At 32.7% G+C, this 27,150-nt stretch overlaps 1 non-coding gene across 1 annotated transcript; it reads left to right on the forward strand.

Annotated features, from left to right (window-relative positions):
• The first annotated feature begins 14,313 nt into the window (after positions 1–14,313).
• LOC128292115 (small nucleolar RNA R71) lies at positions 14,314–14,420 on the forward strand. Its single transcript, XR_008282100.1, has one exon. It is a non-coding gene; the product is annotated as a small nucleolar RNA R71 (small nucleolar RNA).
• The last annotated feature ends 12,730 nt before the right edge of the window (positions 14,421–27,150 follow it).

Consider the following 27,150-nt stretch of genomic DNA (forward strand, 5'->3'; position numbering starts at 1 on the left):
TCTATAAAACACAAGGTTTGTGAAAATTAAAATCTATATTAAATATTTAGCTAAATACACAATAATTTACAAAAGTTAGCATCAATTCAAATAATTTAAGTTTTACTTTTGGATTCATCCGATAGTATCATCAATTCACAGATGGACGATTCTTTTATTCTATCAGTATTAGTCCATTGTCCATCATGCCATTCTGCTTTTACCTGCTTGTCCTTTTCCTTAAACCTGTGAATTCGTTCTATATGCATAAGAGGAATTATATCCCTTGACTTGGGAGTGTTAGAAACAAATAATTCCTTGCACTGTTCCCCTAACTTCCTTTTACTTTCTTCACTTAGTTGATGACTACATTTAAAGGTTTCAGTCTCACAATTGATTTTCATGGTTAATTCATTTTTTTCTAAATCAACAGTAGATCACCTAGAGGTGGTTAGAAAGGGTCTACCTAATAATATCAGTATCTCTTAATCTTCTTCAAAATCAAGAACCACAAAATTTTGTGGGATAATGAAGCTGCACACCTTGACTAACACATCTTCCAATACACCTTTCGGATGTACTGAAGACCTGTCAACCAACTGCAGTGTTATCTAAATAGTTTTGAGATCTCCCAACCTGAGGTTTTTAGAAATGGCTAGTGTAACACCCCTAACCCGTACCTGTCGCCGAATCAGGGTTACGGGGCATTATTGAGCAAAAATAAAATTTCAAACATTCACATATTCATACAATTCATACTTATAAATATATAAAGCACATGGCTAATTAAATATTAAACATGCTTTATTTATCATATTGCATTTACGAATCATACCTCAAAATTTAACCGAATCTATACCTTTCAAATAATCACATTTTCATTAACAAATATAAACATATGCATATACTTTCATTAAAATCAAAATGAGATAAACCATTGCCAAACATAACCATATCCAAACTCTAAAGATAAGCCATATTCGCATGGCTCAATATATTTATATATACATATTCAAAGTTGAACAAAATATATATTAGCCTATACATGCCATAAGATCGAAAATAAACTTTTAATAGTATCGAAAGTTGACAATAGTGTGGATGACTTCGATAACGATCCCCGAGCTCATGACTTACAACCAAAATCTATAAAACAAAATAAACAAACACACAGAGTAATCTAACTTAGCTTAGTAAGCTTTAAGCACAATAAACAACTCAATGAATAATCAAAACATTCAACTAACCGAATTATATTAATAATATTACACATTAACACATTAAGATACCTTAGCCGAATGTTCAAAATCGAATATATATCACCATATATATATTTCCTATATAGCCGATTATACAAGAACAAATATGTTATCACATTAGCACTTACATGTATGGCCGAATACACAAAATTCTTAATGGACTCACATATGGCTGAATATATAAAAGTTAAATAAAACATCATATGTAACCTATAGTTCAAATTCAATAGAATATCACATATAGTTGAATATGCACATTCAAGTTAACTTCACATATGACCGAATATACAAATTCAATATAAACTCACATGTAATCGAATATTCAAATTCAATATAACTTCACATGTAGCCGAATATACAAGTTCAATATAAGCTTACATGTACTTACCCATGTGGTTGAACATAAACAAGGTAACTTATCTCAATTTCACTTGCTCAATATCCACAATAATTTGAACTCTTATAATCACAGACTTGTAAACAAATCACCGGTATAAAACCTGCTACGCATAAGCCTGAATCACACACTGGCACAAGGCATGCTAGACCTAAGGTCTGATATTTATTCATCGGCATTAAGCCTGCTAGGCACAAAGCCCGATCAAAGTTACCAGCACAAGGCTTGCGAGGGTCAAAGCCTGAATATCACAAATATAGAATCATTCCACAACATTTCATATATCGAATCATATAATATTCCATGTAACACATACACACTTTCAGAGGTTTTAGATCAGTCGAATAAAACTCAACCACAGTAATTCAATGATACATCACATTCGACTATTATACTAATAGATTATAAAATTCGAATCATCACAATAAAACATTCTATGTTCAAAATAAACCATGTTTAATTGCTTAAAGACTTACCTCGGATATCGACGGATATTACAAATCGGCTATTCGACTATTTTTGTTTTTCCTCGATCTAAGTTTGATTTCCTTTGTTCTTGAGCTATATAATTTCAAATTAAACTCATTTAAAAACAATTTCATTCAATTTAATCCAACAACACATAAATGGGAAAATTACCATTTTACCCCTGATATTTCATACTTTTTACAAATTAGTCCTAATTGTATAAAACACAAAATACACAAAATCTCACAACAATATAGATGGGCCAAATTTTCCATATAAACATACTAGTCCATATATTTTATCTATTTCACATTTTAATCCCTCAATTTAATATTTTTGCAATTTAGTCCTAATAACTCAAAATCATCAAAAACATGTTAATCCAAAACATATTTTTGATATTTCATCATCAAACATCACAAAACACAAATATTCATCAATGGCATAACACAAAATATTCACCGAAATAAAAAATTCGAGCATGGGTCGGGTACTATTCGAAGCAATGATCACAAAAACGTAAAAATTATCAAAAATCGAAACAAAACATAACTTAAAATTGAATCAACAGTGGCCAAATATACCAAGCTTTAGTTCGTTTTTTTTTCTTTTTAGTTTCGGTCACAATATGAGCTAAAATGCATGGCTTTCTTTCTTTTTTTTATGTAATAATATATCATATATGTCTTTTATAATTTTACAATTTTAACCTTAAAATTTTAATTATAAAACCATATAAATCATGCCTACAACTGTCCACTCATATAGCCAATGGCATAATTACAAATAAGTACTTCCATTTAAAAAGACAAGAACAATTCAGCCCTTATACATTAAACTATCAAGTTTTCATTTTATGCGATTAAACCCTTTTTATTTAATTAAGCACACAAACAATCAAATTTTTATACGAAACTTTCACACATGCAAATTCACATATAATAAACACGAAAAATAATATTTAAATTTTTTTTTTACTCGGATTGGTGGTCCCAAAACCACCATTCCGATTAGGGTCTATATCGGACTATTACAACTCTCCCCCCTTAGGGATTTTCGTCCCCGAAAATCTTACCGGTGAATAGGTTCGGATAACGCTCTTTCATTGTATCCTCTGGCTCCCACGTTGCTTCCTCAACTCCGTGTTTATGCCACAGTACTTTAACCAATGAAATTTTCTTATTTCTTAATTCTTTAATTTCGCGAGCCAGTATACGAATCGGTTCTTCCTCATACGACATATTGGGCTTAATCTCAACTTCAGTCGGACTAATCATATGTGAAGGATCAGATTGATATCTGTGAAGCATCGAGACATGAAATACATTGTGAATCTTTTCTAGCTCAGCTGGTAACAGCAGTCTATACGCAACCTGCCCAATTCGCTCGAAAATCTCATACGGCCTAATAAATCTCGGACTCAATTTGCCTTTATGACCGAATCTGAGTATTTTCCTCCACGGTGAAACTTTCAAAAACACTCTATCCCTGATCTGAAACTCTATGTCTTTACGTTTCAAATCTGCATACGATTTCTGACGATCTGATGCTGCTTTCAAACTTTCACGAATAACTTTTACTTTCTGTTCGGTTTCTTTGATCAAATCAACCCCGTGTATCTTATTTTCACTGAGCTCAGTCCAGTTCAAAAGTGTATGACATTTACGACCGTACAAAGCTTTATAGGGTGCCATTTTGATACTTGATTGAAAGCTATTATTGTATGCACATTCAATCAGAGGTAGATATCATTCCTACGTACCTTCAAACTCGAGAATGCAACATCTCAACATATTCTCAAGTATCTGAATAATTCGCTCAGACTGACCGTCTGTCTGGGGATGAAAAACAGTACTAAAATGCAGTTTAGTACCTAATGCATCTTGCAGTTTCTTCCAAAACCGCGATGTAAACCTTGGATCTCTATCAGAAACAATAGATATAGGTACACCATGTAACCTCACGATTTGAGAAACATACAATTCAGCCAGTTTATCAAGTGAGTAATCTGTATGAACCGGAACAAAGTGAGCAGATTTGGTCAATCTATCAACAATAACCCAGATTGAATTTTTCTTGCTCAGTGTCAACGGTAAACCGGATACAAAATCCATCGTAACTCTGTCCCATTTCCATTCAGGTATCATGATCGGCTGAAGTAATCCAGAAGGTACCTGATTCTCGGCTTTTACTTGCTAACAGACTAAACATTTCGATACAAAGTCAGAAATTTCTCGTTTCATACCTTGCCACCAATAGTGTTGTTTTAGATCATTATACATCTTCGTGCTACCCAGGTGACAAGTTAACCGACTATTATGAGCTTTGTTCAAAATCATCTGAATCAACTTTGTATTTCTCGGAACACATTTTCGATTTCTGAATCTCAGACAATCATCAGCATCAACTTGAAACTCTGAATCGGCATTTGAATCACATTGAACTTGTTTTGCTATCACTTCATTATCAACCTTCTAGGCATCACAAATTTGTTGAATAAATAATGGCCTTGCTTTTAATTTAGCTATCATCGTACCATCATCTGACATAGCTATATGTGCATTCATTAACGCAAAGCAAATAGTGATTTTCGGCTTAAAGCATTAGCAACAACATTAGCCTTTCCCGGGTGATAGTCAATCACAAGTTCATAGTCTTTTAGCAATTCTAACCATCGACGTTGTCTCAAATTCAGATCTTACTGAGTCATCAAGTATTTCAAACTTTTATGATCAGAATAGACATGAAATTTCTCCCCGAACAAATAATAGCGCCATATCTTTAATGCAAACACTATAGCTGCCAACTCTAGATCGTGCGTCGGATAATTCTTTTCATGCGGCTTTAATTGTCTCGAGGCATAAGCTATAACTTTACCTTCTTGCATTAAAACACAGCCCAAACCATTTAAAGATACTTCACTATAGATAACAAATTCTTTACCCGATTCTGGCTGAACTAGCACCGGAGCTTCGGTCAAAAGAGCTTTCAACTGATCAAAACTTTTCTGGCATTTTTCTGACCACTCAAATTTGACATCATTCTGTAGTAGCTTTTTCATCGGAGTTGCAATCATAGAGAAACCTTTCACAAACCGTCTATAGTAACCAGCAAGTCCCAGAAAACTTTTGACTTCAGAAACATTTCTCGGAGGTTTCCAATCGAGTATAGTTGAAATCTTACTCGGATCAACTCGAATACCTGATGCTGAAACAACATGTCCCAGAAAGCTAACTTCGTGTAACCAGAACTCGCACTTACTAAACTTCGCATACAACTATTTTTCTCACAAAGTCTGTAACACAAGTCTCAAATGTTTGGCATGTTCGGTTTCATTATGAGAGTAGATCAGTATATCATCAATAAACACAACTACAAATTGATCTAAATATTGCCTGAAGATCTGATTCATCAAATCCATAAAAAAAAGGTGCATTAGTAAGTCCGAACGACATAACTAGAAACTCATAATGTCCGTACCTCATTTGAAAAGTAGTTTTTGGCACATCAGAGTCTCTGACTCGCAACTGATAATAACCCGATCTCAAGTCTATCTTCGAAAACACTGAGGCCCTTTTTAACTGATCGAACAAGGCATCAGTCCGTGGCAACGGGTATTTATTCTTTATAGTCACTTTATTTAGCTGGCGATAATCAATACGCATTCTAATGGTTCCGTCTTTCTTTTTCACAAATAGAATTGGAGCACCCCAGAGAGAGAAACTCGGTCGTGCAAAACCTCTACCTGTTAACTCTTGCAACTGTGCTTTCAATTCTTTTAATTCAGTAGGTGCCATCCGATACGGAGCTATCAAAATCGGAGGCGTCCTCGGAACTAACTCAATACCAAACTCTACCTCTCGGATAGGTGGCAAACCCGGCAATTCTTCAGGAAACACATCCGGATTCTCATACATAACTGGTACAGATTCAATCTTCTTTTCAGTTACTTTACTATCAAGCACATAAGCAAGGTAAGCTTCACAACCTTTTCTCACATATTTTCGAGCTAACATCGAAGATATTACCGCTGGTAAACCATTTAGATCATTAGATTCAATCCAAATAATCTCGTAGTTCTGACATCTCAAATCAATGGTCTTTGTTTTGCAATTAACAACAGCATCGTACAAAGTCAGCCAATCCATACCCAAAATTATATCAAATTCGTCGAAAAGTAGCAACATCAAATCGGCCTGAAAGTATGAATCTCGAATCATCAAAGGGCAATTCTTATACACTTTGTCAACCAGAACACACCGACCCAGGGGGTTTGATACTCGAATTACAAACTCAGTAAACTCAACAGGCAAAGTCTTACTGGATACTAATGTTTCACACACATATGAATGAGTCGAACCAGGATCAATTAATGTAATAACACTAGTATCATAAAGACTGAAAGTACCAGTAATAACATCTGGGGAAGAAGCCTCCTCATGAGCTCGTATAGCATATGCTCTGGCAAGTGCACGAGCCTTAGATCGAACCACTGTATCTTTCATCCCTCTCTGACTAACACTCACATTACCTGAATGTCTTGGTGGTCTGTCTCGTGCTGACATGTTACTCGGCCTCGCATTCTAAATAGTGTTTTGCTCTACTAACATCGGAATATCTCGGATAAAATGATCCATCGATCCACATTTAAAACAAGACAGATCATGCAATCTACAGCTTCCAGAATGCCATTTACCACAATGCTTACACTCGGATCTGTTCTGATTATCATTGCCAACACTAACAATCGAAGTAGCTCGTGAACTCACAGGAGGTCGGTCTTAATCTAGTCTAGAAAAGTCTGAAGTAACTTTAAATCGACTAGAATCATCTCAAAACTTCTTCGATGCTGATTGAAAAGTCTTGCTCGATGATCTTTTACGGGAATCTCTGGCTTCAAAATCAGCTTTTCTTTTCTCTTTCTCGAGTTGTTCGGCTTTGCAAGCTCACTCAACAAGTACCACGAACTATTTAATTTCAAGTATACCAACCAGCAATTTAATGTCTTCATTTAAACCGTCTTCAAATCTTTTACACATGATAGCTTCGGTTGAAACACATTCACGAGCATATCGACTAAGTCTCACAAATTTTCGCTCATACTCGGTTACGATCATACAACCCTGTTTCAATTCCAGAAATTCTTTTCGTTTCTGGTCAATAAATCTCTGGCAAATGTATTTCTTACGGAACTCCGCTTGAAAGAATTCCCAAGTCACTATTTCTTTCGGAACCAACGATACTAGTGTATTCCACCAGTGATATGCAGTGTCTCGTAATAAAGATATGGCACACTTTAAAAATTCATCTGGAGTGCATGATAACTAGTCGAACACATAGATAGTATTATCGAGCCACAACTCGGCCCGTTCAGCATCATTATTATCATTAGCCTTAAATTTTTCGGCCCCGTGTTTTCTGATTTTATCTACAAAGGGCCTATTAAATCTCATCGGATTAATCATCGGAGGTACCACAGGTATCGGAGATGGATTATTCGGGGGTGGAGGTTGTTGTACAGCCGGATTAGTCTGGATATACTAAGTAAACCATTCGTTCATCATTTGGTAGAAGGCTTGTTTAGCCTCCCCCTCATGGCTACTCGAGATAGGTCGTGATTCAACTAGCGATGTCCCATGCACGGGAGCAGGCGCTACACTCTCAACATCATCAGCCACAGCTCTATCGGGATCCATTTACTATATAAAAACACATTTTCAAATGTCAGAAGTCATCACACTATCGCAGTATAATTTATGGCATGTATAGCTAAACTCACACATGCTACGTTAGTCCTAGAATCGACTAAACTGTAACTCTGATACCAATAAAATGTAACACCCCTAACCCGTACCCGTCACCAGATTAGGGTTACGAGGCATTACTGAGCAAAAATAAGATTCCAAACATTCACATATTCATACAATTCATACTCATAAATATATAAAGCACATGGCTAATTAAATATTAAACATGCTTTATTTATCATATTGCATTTACGAATCATACCTCAAAATTTAACCCAATCTATACCTTTCAAATAATCACATTTTTATTAACAAATATAAACATATGCATATAATTTCATTATAATCAAAATGAGATAAACCATTGCCGAACATAACCATATCCAAACTCTAAAGATAAGCTATATTCGCATGGCTCAATATATTTATATATACATATTCAAAGTTGAACAAAATACATATTAGCCTATACATGCCATAAGATCGAAAATAAACTTTTAATAGTACCGAAAGTTGACGATAGTGTGGATGACTTCGATAGCGATCCCCGAGCTCGTGACTTACAACCAATATCTATAAAACAAAATAAACAAACACACAGAGTAAGCTAACTTAGCTTAGTAAGCTTTAAGCACAATAAACAACTCAATGAATAATCAAAACATTCAACTAACCAAATTATATCAATAATATTACACATTAACACATTAAGATACCTTAGCCGAATGTTCAAAATCAAATATATATCACCATATATATATTTCCTATATAGCCGATTATACAAGAACAAATATGTTATCACATTAGCACTTACATGTATGGCCGAATACACAAAATTCTTAATGGACTCACATATGGCTGAATATATAAAAGTTAAATAAAACATCATATGTAACCTATAGTTCAAATTCAATAGAATATCACATATAGCCGAATATGCAAATTCAAGTTAACTTCACATATGACTGAATACACAAATTCAATATAAACTCACATGTAATTGAATATTCAAATTCAATATAACCTCACATGCAGCCAAATATACAAGTTCAATATAAGCTTACATGTACTTACCTATGTGGCCGAACATAAACAAAGTAATTTATCTCAATTTCACTTGCTCAATATCCACAATAATTTGAACTCTTATAATCACAGACTTGTAAACAAATCACCGGTATAAAACCTGCTACGCATAAGACTGAATCACACACTGGCACAAGGCATGCTAGACCTAAGGTCTGATATTTATTCATCGGCATTAAGCCTGCTAGGCACAAAGCCCGATCAAAGTCACCAGCACAAGGCTTGCTAGCCTTAAAGCCTGAATATCACAAATATAGAATCATTCCACAACATTTCATATATCGACTCATATAATATTCCATGTAACACTTACACACTTTCAGAGGTTTTAGATCAGTTGAATGAAACTCAACCACAATAATTCAATGATACATCACATTCGACTGTTATACTAATAGATTATAAAATTTGAATCATCACAATAAAACATTTTATGTTCAAAATAAACCATGTTTAATTGCTTAAAGACTTACCTCGGATATCGACGGATATTACAAATCGGCTATTCGACTATTTTTGTTTTTCCCCGATCTAAGTTTGATTTCCTTTGTTCTTGATCTATATAATTTCAAATTAAACTCATTTAAACACAATTTCATTCAATTTAATCCAACAACACATAAATGGGTAAATTACCATTTTACCCTTGATATTTCGTACTTTTTACAAATTAGTCCTAATTGGATAAAACACAAAATACACAAAATCTCACAACAATATAGTTGGGCCGAATTTTCCACATAAACATACTAGTCCATATATTTCATCTATTTCACATTTTAATCCCTCAATTTATTATTTTTGCAATTTAGTCCTAATAACTCAAAATCATCAAAAACTCCAATACAAAACATGTTAATCTAAAACATATTTTTGATATTTCATCATCAAACATCACAAAACACAAATATTCATCAATGGCATAACACAAAATATTCATCGAAATAAAAAATTCGAGCATGGGTCGGGTACTATTCAAAGCAACGATCACAAAAACGTAAAAATTATCAAAAATCGAAACAAAACATACCTTAAAATTGAACCAACAATGACCGAATATACCAAGCTTTAGTTCTTTTTTTTTTTTTTTAGTTTCGGTCACAATATGAGCTAAAATGCATGGCTTTTTTTATGTAATAATATATCATATATGTCTTTTATTATTTTACAATTTTAACCTTAAAATTTTAATTATAAAACCATATAAATCATGCCTACAACTGTCCAGTCATATAGCCAATGGCATAATTTCTTTTAAAAACTTAGCGTACTTTGGAACTTTCTCAATTAACTCGATTAAAAGCTGGTTTATATTTAATGTTTTGAGCAAGTTTAGGAAACTTACAAACTCATCTTCATCCTCTTATTTATTTTCTTCTAATCTTCAAGGGAATGGTATCTTTGTAATGGCAACATCATTAATTTTTTTTTTGGCTCCACTGTTGGTGCAATTACCTCATCTTGTTCTAGTTCATCTTCAGCCTCTACGGATTCCTCTTGAGGATCATTAGCATTCTCCAAATTTACCTCTAGAGTAGGGTTTTCTAGGCTATTCAATAATTTTCCCAATCGAAGCACTATTGCTTTCACGTACTCATTTCCTTCCCTCCGAGGATTATTTTCTGTATTACTCAAAATTCCTGTATCAATTTGACTTTTGATGTCACCCATCATGCTCATCAATTGGATCATTTGATCCTCAAGTTTAGTCAATGTTCTTATTGATTTGGTGCACTTAGACTGCACATGTGTTACGTCTATTCTCATCGACTACATTTCTCTCTCGATTTTATCTAAACGTTGACCACATGTAGTATGGTCACTGAGGTTGACCCTATCCTAGGGTTTCAGCAAATAAGGAGGCTGATAATTAATATTTTTGGCATGATTCAAACTATTACTTACTCATTGGTTTCCTCCCCTTCTCAAATTCGGGTGATCCCTCCAGCAGGGATTGTAGGTATTTGAATAAGGATTTCCAACCCTATTTTTGATATAGTTCACATCCTCAGTAGGATTATTGATGTAGTGAAAGAGCAGTTTTTCTTTTCCACAACTAGACGGTTTATTAGCAGATTCGATACAGTTAAGTCTATCCACTAACTGTTGATACTTGTGATCCTCCTAAATCATTTTTACCGTAGTGGGTTTCTGGCCATATGTGAATCATTCAATGGGCTACTGACAGGAGTTTAATGTCACATTTTTAATTATTTCTTATGCATCATTGTACGTCCTGTTCATGACTACTCCTCCTACTACTCTGTCTAGTCCTGATTTTGTATTCGCATCTAACCCATTGTAAAACACCTACAATGTAACGACCCAAAATCCGTGGGCACCGGAAAAGTGTGTTATCGGGCCTCCATCTTGTGAAATAAGTTCGAAAATAATTATTAAAAATATTTATGAGCCTAGTGGTGTGTCTAATTAGGTTTTAATTTAGTAAATTTAGCTTAATTTAGAGTAATTAGCGAAAAAGATTAAATTGAATAAGAAGTAAAAGTTTAATTCTAAAACAATAGAAAGTAAAAAGGGTCAAAATGGAAAATATGCCATTAAGCAATGGTTGAGGCGGCATAAATGTATTAAAAAAATCTAAGATTTTATTTAGATTATATATGTATTATATAATATTGTATAATTGATTATTATAATTATTAATTGTTATGGTTTTATATTATTATTAGTATTATTATTAATTGAATTAAATAGTAGAGAATTGTATGGTAATAAAAATATTGGTATATTTGTAATAAATAGATACATGTGTACTTGTTATAAAATAATTTGTTTACTTAATAGTAAAGTAATAGATAATTAGATTAAATTAAATTATTGATAATTAAATAATTATATCATAAGATTTTTTTATATGTTAAATAAAGTATGATTATAACAAGTGTAAGGTGATAAAATATACATATGTAATGATAATATTTATACAATTATAATTTTTATTTAAATTAGTAGATATTTTTATTTATTATTATTATAATTAAGAGATATTTATTAATTAAATAATTATAAAATAAGATTTTTATGTGATAATTAAATAAAATTATGACAAATGTAGGGTGGTGATATTGGACAAATGTAAAACATCTGTGTGTACAATTGTTATATATATAATTACTATTAAATAGATATTTATTAATTAAATATAATATAAATTAAATAAAGTAAAAAAAGATAAAGCATAAAATAAATAGAAACTAAACAAACAAAATAGAAAACAGAAACATTCGAAAACAGGGGAGAAAAAGAGAAAGAAAAAGACAAAAGGAAAAACTAGAGATTTGAAGCTTGAAACTTTGATTGGTAAGTCAATTAAGTCCTTTTTAGTTAATTTTGATGTTTTAGAAGCTTTAGAATAAAGTTTTGTTGAAATTAAGTTAAGGTTTTGAAAGTTTTTAGGTTCTTGAACATAGTTCATGTTGAGCAAAATAATGAATTAGGGATTTAATTGAATAAATTTTAAGTTAGAATTGAATAAAGGATTGATTGTAAACTAAGCTATAAGTTTTGAGTTTTAGGGATTAAATTTAAATAAATTCGAAATTATGAAAATATGATAAAAATAAGTTAGATGTGGGTTTGGCAAGAAATTGAGTAGCAAAAAGGTATGAATTGAGAAAGAAAAATATATAGGTTTAGTTGGGATTAAATTGGAATTAAAGTAAAAGTTAGATAAAAATTTCAGCGTTTAAATTGTATTATGCTAATAATTGTGAAATTATTTTAATTGTTCGTAGCTAATATCGAGCCTGAAGCATCGGCCCAAAAAGGAAAAAGAAAGATCGTCGAGGATTAAATCCGAAGAGAATTCTGGTTTGTATCACTATAACTCAAGCTTTATAATTAATATGTGTTTAATTGAATATGAATGTGTGGTAAGTATTTTTAAGGTAAGTATTTAATGAACTAATAAAATTTGTGATTGGGTACTAAAATTGAGATTGATACTGAACTGAATTATGGGATACTGAATATTGTTTTGAATACCGAATTGAACTGTGAAATTACTGAATAATGTTACATATATTAAATTGAACTGTAAAATTTCTAATGAAGTGAATTACTGAATTACTGTGAAAATTGATCAAAATAATAAATTATAATTAATATTGAATCGAAATGGAAATTGTCTGAAAATGATTTAAATACCCTATTAACTAGTCGGGCTAGTCGGATATAGTTGGTATGCCATAGGATATGGAAGAGTACGGGTTTTTTCGATCGAGCACTTATGTGCCGACTCATCTTATTCTTACTGTTATTGTTACCGATTCGACACTTTCTATGTCGAATCTATCTTATTATGCATTCTGATTCAGCACTTTGGGTGTTGAATACTGTTATTGTTATTGCTACTACTACCGTTACTGATTACTGATTAGGTACTGTCTACCGTTAAGGCACATTGAGCCGTACTGGTGTGTTGGTTGGAATCCGTGTATCCGCCGAGTCCAAGTCAAGTTAATAGGGACAAATGAAATAAATCTACTGATAAAACTAAATTTGAATGATATAGTATATGTGAAAGTTGAGAATTGAAATAAAGAAATAAGAATGATATATATATATAATCGAATGATAATATAAAAAGATTGAATTGTTCATTAAGTGATGATAATTGTAATGTAAAAGTATGTGTGTGATTTAATGTATTTAATTATAAACTGAATTATAGTGATACCATCGAGTATATGCATACTTTCAGTCTGATTGTTTCCGTCTGTGAGTTGTAGAAGTCAAATCTTGAACCAAACATCCAAAGCCGGACCGACTTCATCAAACTTTTGGTGATGTATATTTTCTTTTGGTAATGTGGCATGTACATAGGATGTATATAAAGGTTATTATGTTTTGAATATAAATGATTTAAAATATTAGTATTGCAAGTCTAAGAATTATAATGAAAAAGTCTATCCATTTCAATTTAATTAGTACAATGATAATTTTAAATTGATATTATATTGATTAAGTTGATTAGAAGGCATTTAGAATAGAAAATGAATGTGTGAAATAAATTGGTTGAATTGGTTATGTTTGAAATGAATATGGTTTAATTGCAGGGGGTTTTATGTAAAGATAAGCAGAAATGCTGTCGAAATTTATAAAATAATAATAATAATAATAATAATAATAATAATAATAATAAAATTGGAGTACTTAAACGAGTCCGTTTTACTTAAATGTATGATTAGATTTGAATAGTTCAATATAGGGATTTAGTAATTAAATTATGCTATGAATATTATTTTATTTGTGAATTATTCATAAGTTGTCTGATACGTCTGGTAATGCCTCGTAACTTTGTTCCGGTGACGGTTCGAGGTTAGGGGGTGTTACACACAATCGCATCGACTCAAGGAATCCATGGTGCAGGCATTTTTGAATCAACATTTTGAAATACTCTCATGCCTCATGGAAACTTTCTCCTTCCATCTTTCTAAAGATAGTAATCTCTCTTCTTAGTTGAACTGCTTTACTAACAAGGAAGAACTGTTGTAAGAACTTTCCAACAAGCTCATCCCATGTCGTGATAGACCCTAGTGCCTGCGAGTTTAACCAGAAAAGACATTGTTAATCAAAGAAAAGGGGAACAACCGAAGATGAATAGTGTTTTAAGTAACCCCGTTAAACTTAAAATTATCACAAAGTTAGAGAAATCATTTTAAGTGTTGATTCAGATCCTATGTCATTGTGCCCCTAAATTGTAAATTATTCTGGATCATCTGAGTCATTGTCGGGTTGATATCAAAATTATTAGCTATGATAGTCGGCCTTGTTATGCTCTCCTGAACCACGTTTAAACTTGGTAATGTGTAGTCTATTAAGGTTCTCTTGTTATGAGCCATGTGCACATTTGCAGGTAGTTGTGGTAGTGCCGGTGGATCTCCTAAAGCGTTATCGTTAGCACTGCCAAACAGTGGATTCTCGCGTAGCACATTACTTGCAGCAAGTGGTGGTGGATCTTGCACTGTTGCTGCTGCTACTATTGCTATCAGTGATTTCTCCAAACTATTCTTTTTGGATCTTTGATTACTACTCTGGGTGTTCCCTTGCCACGAGTCATACTAAACCCAGAAAGAGAAAACTAGTAACAATAAAGAAAATAAAATCATATCTATCACCTAAAAATTTCTTAATTATTCTTTTTAGAGTGAAAAAATTAAAATCAAAGTAGTGACGTCGCCTCCCCAGCAATGGTGCCAACAACTTGACCGCCTCTGAACATACTAACGTTTAGAGTGTAAATACTGCAATAAAAGATATAGCTATATGAGGTGGTATCCGCAAGTGTACGATTCCGGTTGTAATATAGTTACAACAGAGTAGGTGAGTACTTCAAGGATCGTACCCAATGGAGGTGAGTGTTAGATCAATTCTAACTTAAATACTGAAAGATCTAATTAGTACTTTAGTTTAGTTATAGTACGACAGTAAAATAAAAAAAGTTTGTAAGATTTTTATAATAAAAAAATAAAATAACGTAAAGAAATAAAAATTCAAGAGATCAGAGAATAGAATAAATCTAATTTGAGTATTAGTGATTAGCTTGCTTCGGTAATCCCTATCAACTGTCGCTTCAGGTTCCTCTTCAATCAAGTAGTCGTTATCCCAGTAGAATCTTCCAATCTTCCACTCAAATAACAAGTCAGCAAGGACTACTTATCTTTCGACCTCACAGTCTAGACCAGCTTGGGGAGAAGGTGTTCACGGATAGGTCATACCAATTTTGGGTTAATTTCCACCTTGATGACTTCCTAGGGTTGTTAGGCTTAGGATTTAGGTTCCTGCTTTCCCAAACAATTGATCCATTGAGTAACCCTATAAAACAGTTAACAGATCATACTTCTACTCGCTAATCCCCCGTAGAAGGATTAGTTCCTCATGGTTTTCATAAACAATATGGAATTGATGTAAAGAAAAAACATGATAAATGAATTGAATTATAGAGTTTAAGAAAACACCAAATTTGTATTAAGAATGAAGTGAATCCACAAGTTTGATTGTCTTCACAAATCAAATCTCTCAAAATAAACAAGAACAATTTGAAAGTAAATCTAAAACCTAAAAAGAGAAAAACTAAACTTGAATTTAAAAGAAGAAAACTAAGCTAAGTAATTGATGTCTTTTACATGTGAAAAAGGAGCCTATTTATAGATTTCAGGTTGCTGTTGTCCTTAACCCTAGGTTAGCTGACGTTTTTGATCTTTAAGTTTGATTGTGCAAACCAAAATGCCCACTTGCTCGTGTTTAATTTTCGCCTAAAGTCAATGTCGTGATACACCAAAACTTATAATGTGACATAGAAGTCAGATTACTCCTCTTGGGATATCTTCAGGGGCATGTCGCGACACCCTTAGGCTGTGTCGCGACATCAAAGGCAGTCTCATGATTTCTCCACACTGCTCCCTATGTTGCATCATTGAGTATTCCTTGCTGCGACATAATAACCAGAATTGATTTAGTACGCTTCTAATGGTCTCCTGCACACTTACAAAGGTCATTAGTTCACCTTTAGGCCTCATTCAGCCCCTAAGGTTAGTAAAAGACTCAATTTGCACATTTTATTAACTTTAGGAAAACTTGCAAAAACATAATTAAAACCTAATGAAAATGTTTTCTTTCAAGCTCCTAAAATGCGAAAATTAGTTAAATCTGCTATACCGAATTAATTGTTGAGATATTAACTAATTGTTGAGATATTAACCATTACACAATTCTTCTCACACAAGCTGATGAGAATCTACAAAAAATGTTAAATTCCAACCATCGATATGATATCCACCACCGATACATAGTACCTAGAAATATATCACCGACATAGAGTGCTTGGAAACTATAACACCAATACATAGTACTTGGAAACTGTAATCACTGGTACATAGTACCTGGAAACTAATATCAACGGCACCTAATGCCCGAAACACCCTAATGACATGTTATTTGTATCCTAGCTATTCATTGAGTTCACACCGACCTTAACTTGTATACCTTTATCTTTTCATGATTATAACAATATGCCATGTTCAACTTGATTACAAACATTCCATAGAATAACATGTTTCATGTAAAATAAGTACCATCACCATACTTTCCTACTCAGGCCTTTGTTTCTATATTCAAGCTACCTTAATTAACTATGGTCATTATTTACACTTACATAAACACCTATATGATTAGAATTAAAAACATCAATAAGTATAACAAATCTAATACAAACTTACCTAAATGTAGTAGCTACCAACATCTCGACGAAGACTACTCGACAACATTTCCTTTCCCGCGATTATTAACCGATTAAACCATTTCTTGATCTATATATAATAATTTAGCTCAATTAACCAATTCAAATACCTTAAAATATTTAAATTAATGTATTTGAAACTTTATCAACATTTTATGCTTTTACTTTGAACTTTTACCTTTTATTCAATTTAGTCCCTAGACTCGAAACTTACACAATTATCACAATTAAGCCCAAAATCATGCTACCAAGTTTTCAGTGATTCATCTATAGCCCATAATTATATGAGTTTCACAAGAATTTCATGTTAAATTTATTATTTTATAAATTTAGTCTTTAGACTTAAAACTAACAAAAATCACTTTACAAAATAGTCCTATTTAACAACCAAACTTATAAATATTTCATTCAATTTCATAAAACCTTACAAAACATCAACAAAAATTTCAAAACCTTTAACAGTTTTACAAATTAGTCCCTAGATTAACTAGATTAAGCTATAATGATTTCAAAAACATAAAAAAATTCTAAAAACCGGATTGAAATCAACTTACATGCAAAGATTTTTGTTGGCCAAACTTAAGGAAGCTTAACAATGGTGTTTTTTAAGGTTGGTTTCAGCGATGAAACACCAAATGAAAAAGATGATAAGTTTATTTCATATTTTTACTTTTATTATATTATTATTTTAACTTTAGTAATATATAAAAAACAACCAAAATGTCCACTAACCATCCCATATTTAATTACGGTCTAATTAGAACATAAAATCTCCCACTTTACTATTTAAGTAATTTAATTAATAAAAATCAATATCGATTAACTTTTACAACTTTTATAATTTAGTCTTTTCTCTTTAATTAACTATCAAATCACCAAAATTTCCAGACCAAATTTCAATTACCTATATAAAAACTCCATAAATATTTAATAATAATATTTACTGACTCAATTTACAAAAATGAGGTCCCAACACCTCATTTTCTAAAACCTCTTGACTTTAGGGTCAAACCACTTAACTTTAGCTAACTGTCCAATTAACAAAACTTACCACTTGATAATTTTAATAAAACACTATAATTAACTCGTAAATATTCATAAATACTATTTATGGACTCACTCGTTGGAATTGTGGTCCCGAAACTAATTTTTCCAACACCGCAGAAAAACGGGTTGTTACACCATAAGTTCATCGATAAATATTTGTGAAAAATCTTTTTACTCTTCAATGGAAATAACCACGTAATCAAATTTTTGTGTCAATGACCATAAAATATTTTCCACTACTCTAATGTCATCAAAAGTTTCACTATTTCATTTCATTTACCGTTGCTTTTACTCGGGTGACATAATCATCAACTCTTTCTAGAATTTTCATTTTTAACATCTTAAATTTGACTATGAGTGTTTGTAAATGTGCCATTTTAGCCTTTTCGTCTCTTTGATGTTTTCGCATTTGAATTTTCTTTCAAAAGTTAATTCGTCAACTCATTGAAAAATAAAGAACAACGCCATCTTATCCTGTTTAGGAGCTTCATTCAATATCTTTTTCTCTCCGTTTGTCAAAACCACTTCGACAACTACATTTTTAGGCTCAACTTATCCTTCTTTGACAATATCCCAACAATCTTGAGAGTCAAAGAAAGCCTTAATTTGGATGTTCCAATTACCATAATTTGTCTTTGTTAATTTTGTGATATGTGGCTGAATCATGTTTACTATTGTGATGTTGACACGAACCAAGACCTAATACCATTGTTGAAAGCATAGTGAGTTATAAACCAAAATAATTTCATTACATACAAATATTGCACAATACAAATGCAAATAATTTTTCTCTCTTAATAGTAGCTGTTGCTAGTTTTCTATCACACACATGCCTACTGTTTTTTTTCTCTCGAAACTCATACACATGCCTACACTAATATATGAAATAGATATAAATAAGCATAGTTAACTGCCTAAGAAACCTCTAGTACTCTTTATTGCATTAATACAATCTTATCTTTTACTCTTCCTAAAGTTCCAATCATGCATGTATTTTTCATGCTTATCTATTTGCTTAATCTTCAAGTCATTATTTATTATCATCATTTCAATCTTAAAGATAATTGTCAGGTTGCCATTTGCATGCTAGTTTTTTGAATCTTTAAGAACCTTATAGATTAATCTTGCCAACTCATCATATCCATGTTTAGCCAACATTTTCTTGATATTTTTGACTTGTTAAAGTCAGTCCAAATCTAACACCGATAGAGAAACAATGGAATAAAAAAAAATTGTAACAACCAAAACCCGTTCTTCGAGTCCGAGTCCAGGATGATACAAATTATGAATAAATAACTAACATTATTTAAAATTTGTTTCTAGCCATTTAACTAAACACAATAATCTATACTAACACATACATCTCTTAACAATTCTACTTAAAAACTTCATTTACAAATTTGACAAAACACTCAAGAAAATTTGTGGCTAAACTAAAACTCTGAGGCATAACCTCTGGGTTTTAGAAAAAACTTGATTTGAAAATGGTTTTCTTGCACAACAGAAAATTAAAATTTTGAAAATTGACCCAATTTGTGAAATTTATAGATATAAACCTTAATCGAATTTGTACTTGTGTTTTCAGCTTAGCAAACGTTTTTCGTTCCTAACTTTCAACCAAACGATCTTCTTCACTATTCTCGTTGTAACAGCCCATTTTCAGTAAAATTGGAACAGTGGTTTCCGGACTACAAATTCGATTCCTAAAATGAAATTTATTTTAATATTATTTTATGATCTACAGTATGATAATAATTTTTTATGAAAATTTCATAAAGAAATTTTACCTATTATATGTTTAATTTGATAAAGACCAAATTGCACAAAGTGCAAAAGTTGAGTTCTAACAGCTAAAGGGATTAAATAGCTATAGAATTCAAAATTTGAGGTCCTTAAATGGTAAATAAACCATTAAAAATTCTTAGTTGTTAAGGATGATGATTCATCCATGAAAAATATAATAAAGAAAAGGATGAAATTGGAAAGTGAAATAATAAAATATGATAAATGACAAAAAATAAATATCATCATTTATATCATCTTTCCCAAATTAAAAGTATAGAAACCCTAGCCATGGAAACCTAAGCTCAAGCCAACTTATTTTGCTTGATTAGATCCGGATAGACCAAATTTGGAGTTTAAACAAGGAAAAGAGAAAGTGCTAGATTAGTAGATTTTATGTACACGAACATTTGTTGAGGTAAGTTCGTGTAACTTAACTATGTATATTAATATGTTTGAATTGAATGTTGTATTTTTGTGAATTGCATAAATGTTTAATGTATGAAATTAATCACATGCCCGATATTGTTCGATAATTGATAAGTCATGTTTGAATAATGAAATGCGATGGATACAATATTTTCCTGTATTGATTATAGTCCTGCATATGTTGCGAACATTATAGTTCAGATGAGCATCCTGATAAAAGCCTTCTTGAGCATTCCTATTACATGGTTCTTGCAAGCATCCTGATCGGTAATGATCCTACATGTGTTGCGCACTACCGCAGCTCTTTGTGAGCATCCTGTTACATGATTCGATCAGTTGTGATCCAGTATTTATTGTGGACACAAACACAGCTCTTTATGAGCGTCCTGATATAGGCTCTTATGAGCTTCCTAACATGCCTCGCTTGGACTTCCTGTTATGCTATCCGGAGCTTCTGTTACATGGCTCTTTGTGAGCATTCCTGATAGGCTCTTCATGAGCTTCCTAATTAAAAGTTCTTTGTGAACTTTCTGTTATAGACTCTTATGAGTTTCCTGATATAGCTCGGGTAATCATTCTGTTACATGGCTCAAATAAGCATCCTGTGTATGGCTCGAGAATGTGCTTCCTGATTATGTGCCCTTATGGGTACCTCTGAATATGAATTGATAGTTTCTAATTTGTACACTTCGAGTGCACTACCTATCTATCCATCAATGTTTTCAAATAAATTCAACAGGCAAAATCTTGACATGAGAAAATATGAACATGAAATGAATTATTACATGTATCTACCTGAAAAACATGAAAATGATGATACATGATATATAGAAGTATGAGATGGTGATATATGAGCTTTGTAACGCCCCAATTTTCGGGAATTCTGTGAATGTTGGCATAGGTTTAATTATGTTAGTGGGCCTCTAGAAAGCCCAAACTTAAGATAGAACCCAACAATTTTAGTTAATTTTTGTTCCATAAGAAAAAGGGGGTGAAATTATAAAATAGGACCTATGTGAAAATGTTTGAAAATGCTATAGGCTAAATTGACGTGGCCAAATAAATAGGAGTGCAAAATAGGAGGATTTGCATGACAAACCTCCCATTTTACATGAAGTGGCTAGCCATCATGTTGTTGTAGACAAAATGTACACTTGATATCCATAATTTATGGTACAAATTGATACAAATTGATAATAGGTTAGGTAAATGTTCCATGATAATGGGTTAGGTAAATGTTTCATGATAATAGGTTAGGTAAATGTTCCATGATAATGGGTTAGGTAAATGTTTCATGATAATGGGTTAGGTAAATGTTTCATGATAAGAATATCATGTCTTTTGTATTAAAGAATTAAATGGATGAAATATGAAGTTTTATTAAAAGAAAAAGGGGTGAAAAGAACAAAGTTTTGTCCATCTTTGTTCATCATAGCTGAAAGTTAGAGAAGAGAAAGGAGAGGAGAAAGCTCTTGAGTATTCGGTCATTAGGAGGAGAAAAATTGAAGGTAAGTTCTTGGTACCTTGCTTCTATTTTGAGGTTCATGAGTTCTTCTTGATTCTACCTTAACTCTTGAAGTATATTTTGATTTTTAGTTGTGTTGTGAGCATTTGGTCATGAATTAAAATGAAGGAAATGGTTGTTGTTTCATGTTCTTTTGATGAAAAATGGAAGATATGTGAAGTTGAGCCAAACAAATGAGCATGCATGTGCCTTAGATGCTAAAGGGAAAAATCGGCTAACATGTTGTGCTTTGAAATGATGAAATAGAGATTATGCTTAAGTAAAAATCATAAATATGTGATGATTGATTGGTGATATACATGTTTAAATAACATGCATGCAAGATAGGTGTATGAAAGAGTGATTTGGTAATAAATCTGCTTGGGATAGCAGCAGTAACGTGAATTTGGAAAATCACCATAAATTGTGGGAGATGAGTTAGAAGGTGAATAAATTATGTAATTAAAGCTTATTGAGTCTAGTTTCTAATGAAATAAACAAGAACATATTTTGAATTCTGTACAATGAGAAATTTGATTCGTAATGAAGAGTGGTCAGATTAGTCAAACAGTGAAACATGGGAAACTTTGAGAAAAATCTGGTATTGATTGGCTAAACCAAAAATTCTGAAAATTTTATGGATAGAAGATATATGAGTCTATTTTCAAGGAAAATTAGCGGAACTTGATTTGGAGTTTCGTAGCTCCAGTTATAAATGATTTAGTAACTGTTGCTCAGGAAGACAGCTTGCAGTGAAATTATAATTATGTGGTAAACATTGACAAAAATTTGTTAATGAGTTGCTTATTGTTTTCTTATAAGCTTACAATGATATGTAGGTGTGGTTGGCCGAATATTGTAAGGGGTTAATATGTAGTTTGTATTTGAATAGTTAGATTAACGTGTTAGTAATCCAATTGTAGGCGGTTCGTGTGTGGATCTCGTCGGCATATATCGTCATAAGCAAGTGTGTAACTAACACCTCTTTCTTAGTCTAGATCGGCAAAAGCAGAAAAGCCGAAATGCCGAAAATCGGTATTTTGTAGATTTGCGAGTGTGAGAATGCTCGTGAGGTAAATCGATTAATGTTTTTGGTAAGCTGCAATGTTTGGACTGCAAAGTGCATGATTTCTGTGCCCTCGATATTTTTGGGCTTAATGGGCCAAAATTGGAATGATGGGCCAACGGGCCCAATTCGGTAAGAACCCTCGGTACGTGATTCTGTTAGTACGTGAAAGGTAGGAATATGCATGAAAAACCCTAAAATAGATAAATTACTGAAATACCTTTAAAAATGGAAAATTTATAGTTTTACCCCTAGTAGATAAATTACCGAAATACCTCTAGGGTTAAATTGACCTAAATGCATGTTTGATTGTTGTTATTTCTTGCATGCCATGTTGTTATTATCGATGCATGGGATTGGGATATTGACGGAGGAAGTACTGAAAGTGGCTTGTCCACATCTTGGAGGCTTTGCCTCAATTTTATGATAAGCGAGCGAAGAAATTTGCAATCGTGGAGTGTTGAAATTTGGGTGGGTTGAGCTATTCCCCACATGGAGTGTATGGCTGGTACGGTGGAGTGTAGTGGTTGGTGGGTTGAGTAGTCTCCCAAATGGGCTTGCATATGTTTCTTGATGTTGTATGTATTTTGAAATGGGCCTATGGGCCATCTTGTTATCTGAATAAGGGGCTAAGGCCCGTTTATTATAATCTGAAAAGGGCTCGCCCAGTACCACTATTACCCAAATGGGCTTGCATATGTTTACTAATGTTGCATGTATTTTGAAATGGGCCTATGGGCCATCATTATCTGAATAAGGGCTAAGGCCCGGTTTATTATAATCTGAAAAGGGCTCGGCCCATACCATTATTACTGAATGGGCTTAGGCCCAATAGGCTTGAGTGACTTGGGCTTTGAATGGGTTTTCCTTACACTTTGAGTTTCCCCAAACTCACCCTTTTATTTTCATCCACGCAGAAATCCCCAACCATAGTGGGCTTGGAGTCGTGAGGGAATTCGGAGTGGCCACCCATTCGAAAGTTTGATTTTCTTCAGTAAACCGGACATCCTTTTAATTACGTTTGAGGTTTTAGGCTTTTAAATGTAATAAGGCCACTTATTTATTTTTGATGGTTTTAATATGTATTACTAAGATAGGTAATACTTATTTTAACTGTTGAAATTGGATAGCTTTAGGCGCGTTTTCAAAAACAAAAGTTGATTTCAAAATAACACGACAACAAGCAAAGCTTCCGCAATGAAAGTATTTTCCAAAATTAATCACTTTTCCTAAAATGACTTAATCGAATTGGTTTCCTAGAAATATCCATGACGTTAAGGTGTGGCAATGGCGGTATGCATGTCTAGGATTGGATCCGAAGGAGCTTGGTACTTAGCGATCCGATAGACTCACCACCTCTTTTCGGTTTCCTACGGTGCCTGACTTCCATTCACTTTAACCCTTAATGAATTAATCTTTTGAACATCAAGTATGATTTTCTGGACTTAGAATGGAATTTTTTTTTATGTTTTTGATGTGGCATGCCGGATCCGGCCATAACTTCTGGGCCGGGTTTGGGTGTTACAAGCTTGGAACTTGTTTGATGAATATTGTAACAGCTCGGTTTTAGCTAAATCAGAACAATGGTTTTAGAACCACAAATTCGAGGTTGTAAAATAATTTTAATATTATTTTTGATGTTTACGGCATGAAATTAGATATGTGTGAAAGTTTCATATGTTAATTTTATCGTTTAAGTGGTTAATTTGAGAAAATGAGTAAATCGTATAAAATGCAAAAGTAGCATGCTATATGTTAAAAGTGCTTGATTGCTATGAAATTAAACGATAGAAGTCCTTATGATGTTATTAAACCATTGGATTAATGGATGGACATTTATGCCTATAGTTAGTAGAATTTTATTGTTAAATCATTAAGGGTAATTATGTCATTTTGTAATTTAAGTTAAATTAAATAAAACAAAGGTTAAAATGGATTCATTCATCTTTTTTACAATCAAAAAAGGTGAAGAAACATTAGGGTATGAAGCTTGAAAAATTCGGCACTTGTGAGCTTCAATTGGTATATGATTTTTTTTCTATTTTTGATGATTTCTATTTTCTTATAATCATTGCTTTGAGTACTAGCGAGACCATGTCTCAACTTTTGAAAGTGTTGATGATTTTGGAAGTTTCCATTAATGAATCCATGAGTTTTATGATGTTTGATGATGAATTATGAGAGCTTGGTGCTTGATATACATTTTTTGTAAAGTGATTTTGAGTAAAAATGCATATTAGGGATTAAATTACGAAAAATGTAAATTGAGGGGTTAAATTTTGCAATAAATGAAATTTTTTGGCTTTTAGGGGTCCCTAGAAAATTCAGCTAGCATATAATTGAATCTAATTTTGTAAATTTTGTGTATTTTTGAAATAGGGACTAAATTGTAAGAAATGTGAAAGTTTAGGTCAAAAGTGAAAATTGGCTAAAATTATGTGTTTTTGGATTAAACTGAATGAATTGGTGATTAAATGGGTTAATTTTGAATACATATATATCAAGAAAGAAAGAATTCGGATTTAGATCGGGGAAAATCGAAGGTTATCAAGTAATCGATCCGATTCGTCAAATTCCGAGTACGAGGTAAATTCGTACGTGATAGGCATTGTTACAATTATATTTTCAATGCTTTGATATTGCATAAATTGTATATACAAGACTATGGTAATGTTCGACGACAAATCCACTATGTTTGGCACTTAGTGTACGTTTCGAGATAGCTTTGGCTATATACAGCACTTAGTGTGCGAATTGGAATAGTTTCGACTTTATGTGGCACTAAGTGTGCGATACTGAGATAGCTTCGGTTTAATTTGATGGCACTAAGTGTGCGATATTGTTATAGTTTCAGCTAAACATTTATGCACTAAATGTGCCAGTTCTTAAAGCATTGAAAGATTTCCGAACGATTTAATGTATTAAACAAAGAGGTGAGAATGAGATAAATAAATACGGGAAAGTATAGGTACATACGATACCTATGTGGTAGTTGATACTATGTGTATGATGCTTGATGAATTTGAATATACCCGATAAATGGTCATGAATTAGAATTGAATGATGATATGAGAACTACTAAGTGTTTATTAATTGATGATTTGTATATTATGAACTATTGAGTATTGTTGGTACGAACTTACTAAGCTATGAAGCTTACTGTGTGTTATTTGTCTTTGTTTTATATATTATAGAAGCTAGCTCAGACATCGGGGATCATCGGGAACCATCGTCACACTATAGACTACTCATTGGTATTTTCGGATGCTTGTAAATATGGTATATAGCATGTATAGGCTAGTGAGTTGATGATATGTTTTGACTTATGATTTTAACCATGAGATTTAGCTTGTAAATGGTGATATGTATGGCTATTTGAGTTGGCTTGATTTATATGCTGACAAATGATATATGTGATGTCTATAATTTACCATGTGTTTAGGCATGTTTGTCATGGTTATTGGTATGGCTAAGTGGTTGCACATTTGGTTAGTTATTAGATGATATATTAATGTTTGAGAAATGGAATATTTTGATATGATTTATAAATGATGAATTGGTATGTTTGAGAACCATGATTTGGTTGATAGAAAGGTGAGAAAATTCATTTAGGAGATATGTAAGTCTTAATGACTTTGGTTTAGTAATTTCGTATGTTTTGAATAAGGAATTGAGTAGTTGAAATTGTTGATGATAGGTAGTATGATAAGTGTATGGATTTGGTATGTTTTGGCTGCTTATAAGTGTATGGAAATGGTTCGAAATTGGTTGCTATGTGTACATGAGTGAAGGGTGGCAAATTGGCTTTTCAAATGGCCTATTTTTCGTGTGTCCCCTGGGGTACACTTTTGAATTAAAGTAGTATACCCTACAATTTTGACACAGCCTAGACACACGGGCGTGTCGACTGGTCGTGTGTGACACACGGGCTGGCACATGGGCGTGTGGCCGGATGTGTAACTCAAGTTAGTAACCTCTTAAATTTTCCCACGGCCATGGCACACGGACGTGTCTTCTACCATGTGGTACAAGTCAGTATGTACGCCCTGTTTTCACACGGTCTATGACACGGGCGTGTCTAGTAGCCGTGTCAGGCACATGGCCTATTCACACAGGCATGTGACCC

This window comes from Gossypium arboreum, chromosome 4 (assembly GCF_025698485.1).
Source record: "Gossypium arboreum isolate Shixiya-1 chromosome 4, ASM2569848v2, whole genome shotgun sequence".
NCBI classification, from domain to species: domain Eukaryota; kingdom Viridiplantae; phylum Streptophyta; class Magnoliopsida; order Malvales; family Malvaceae; genus Gossypium; species Gossypium arboreum.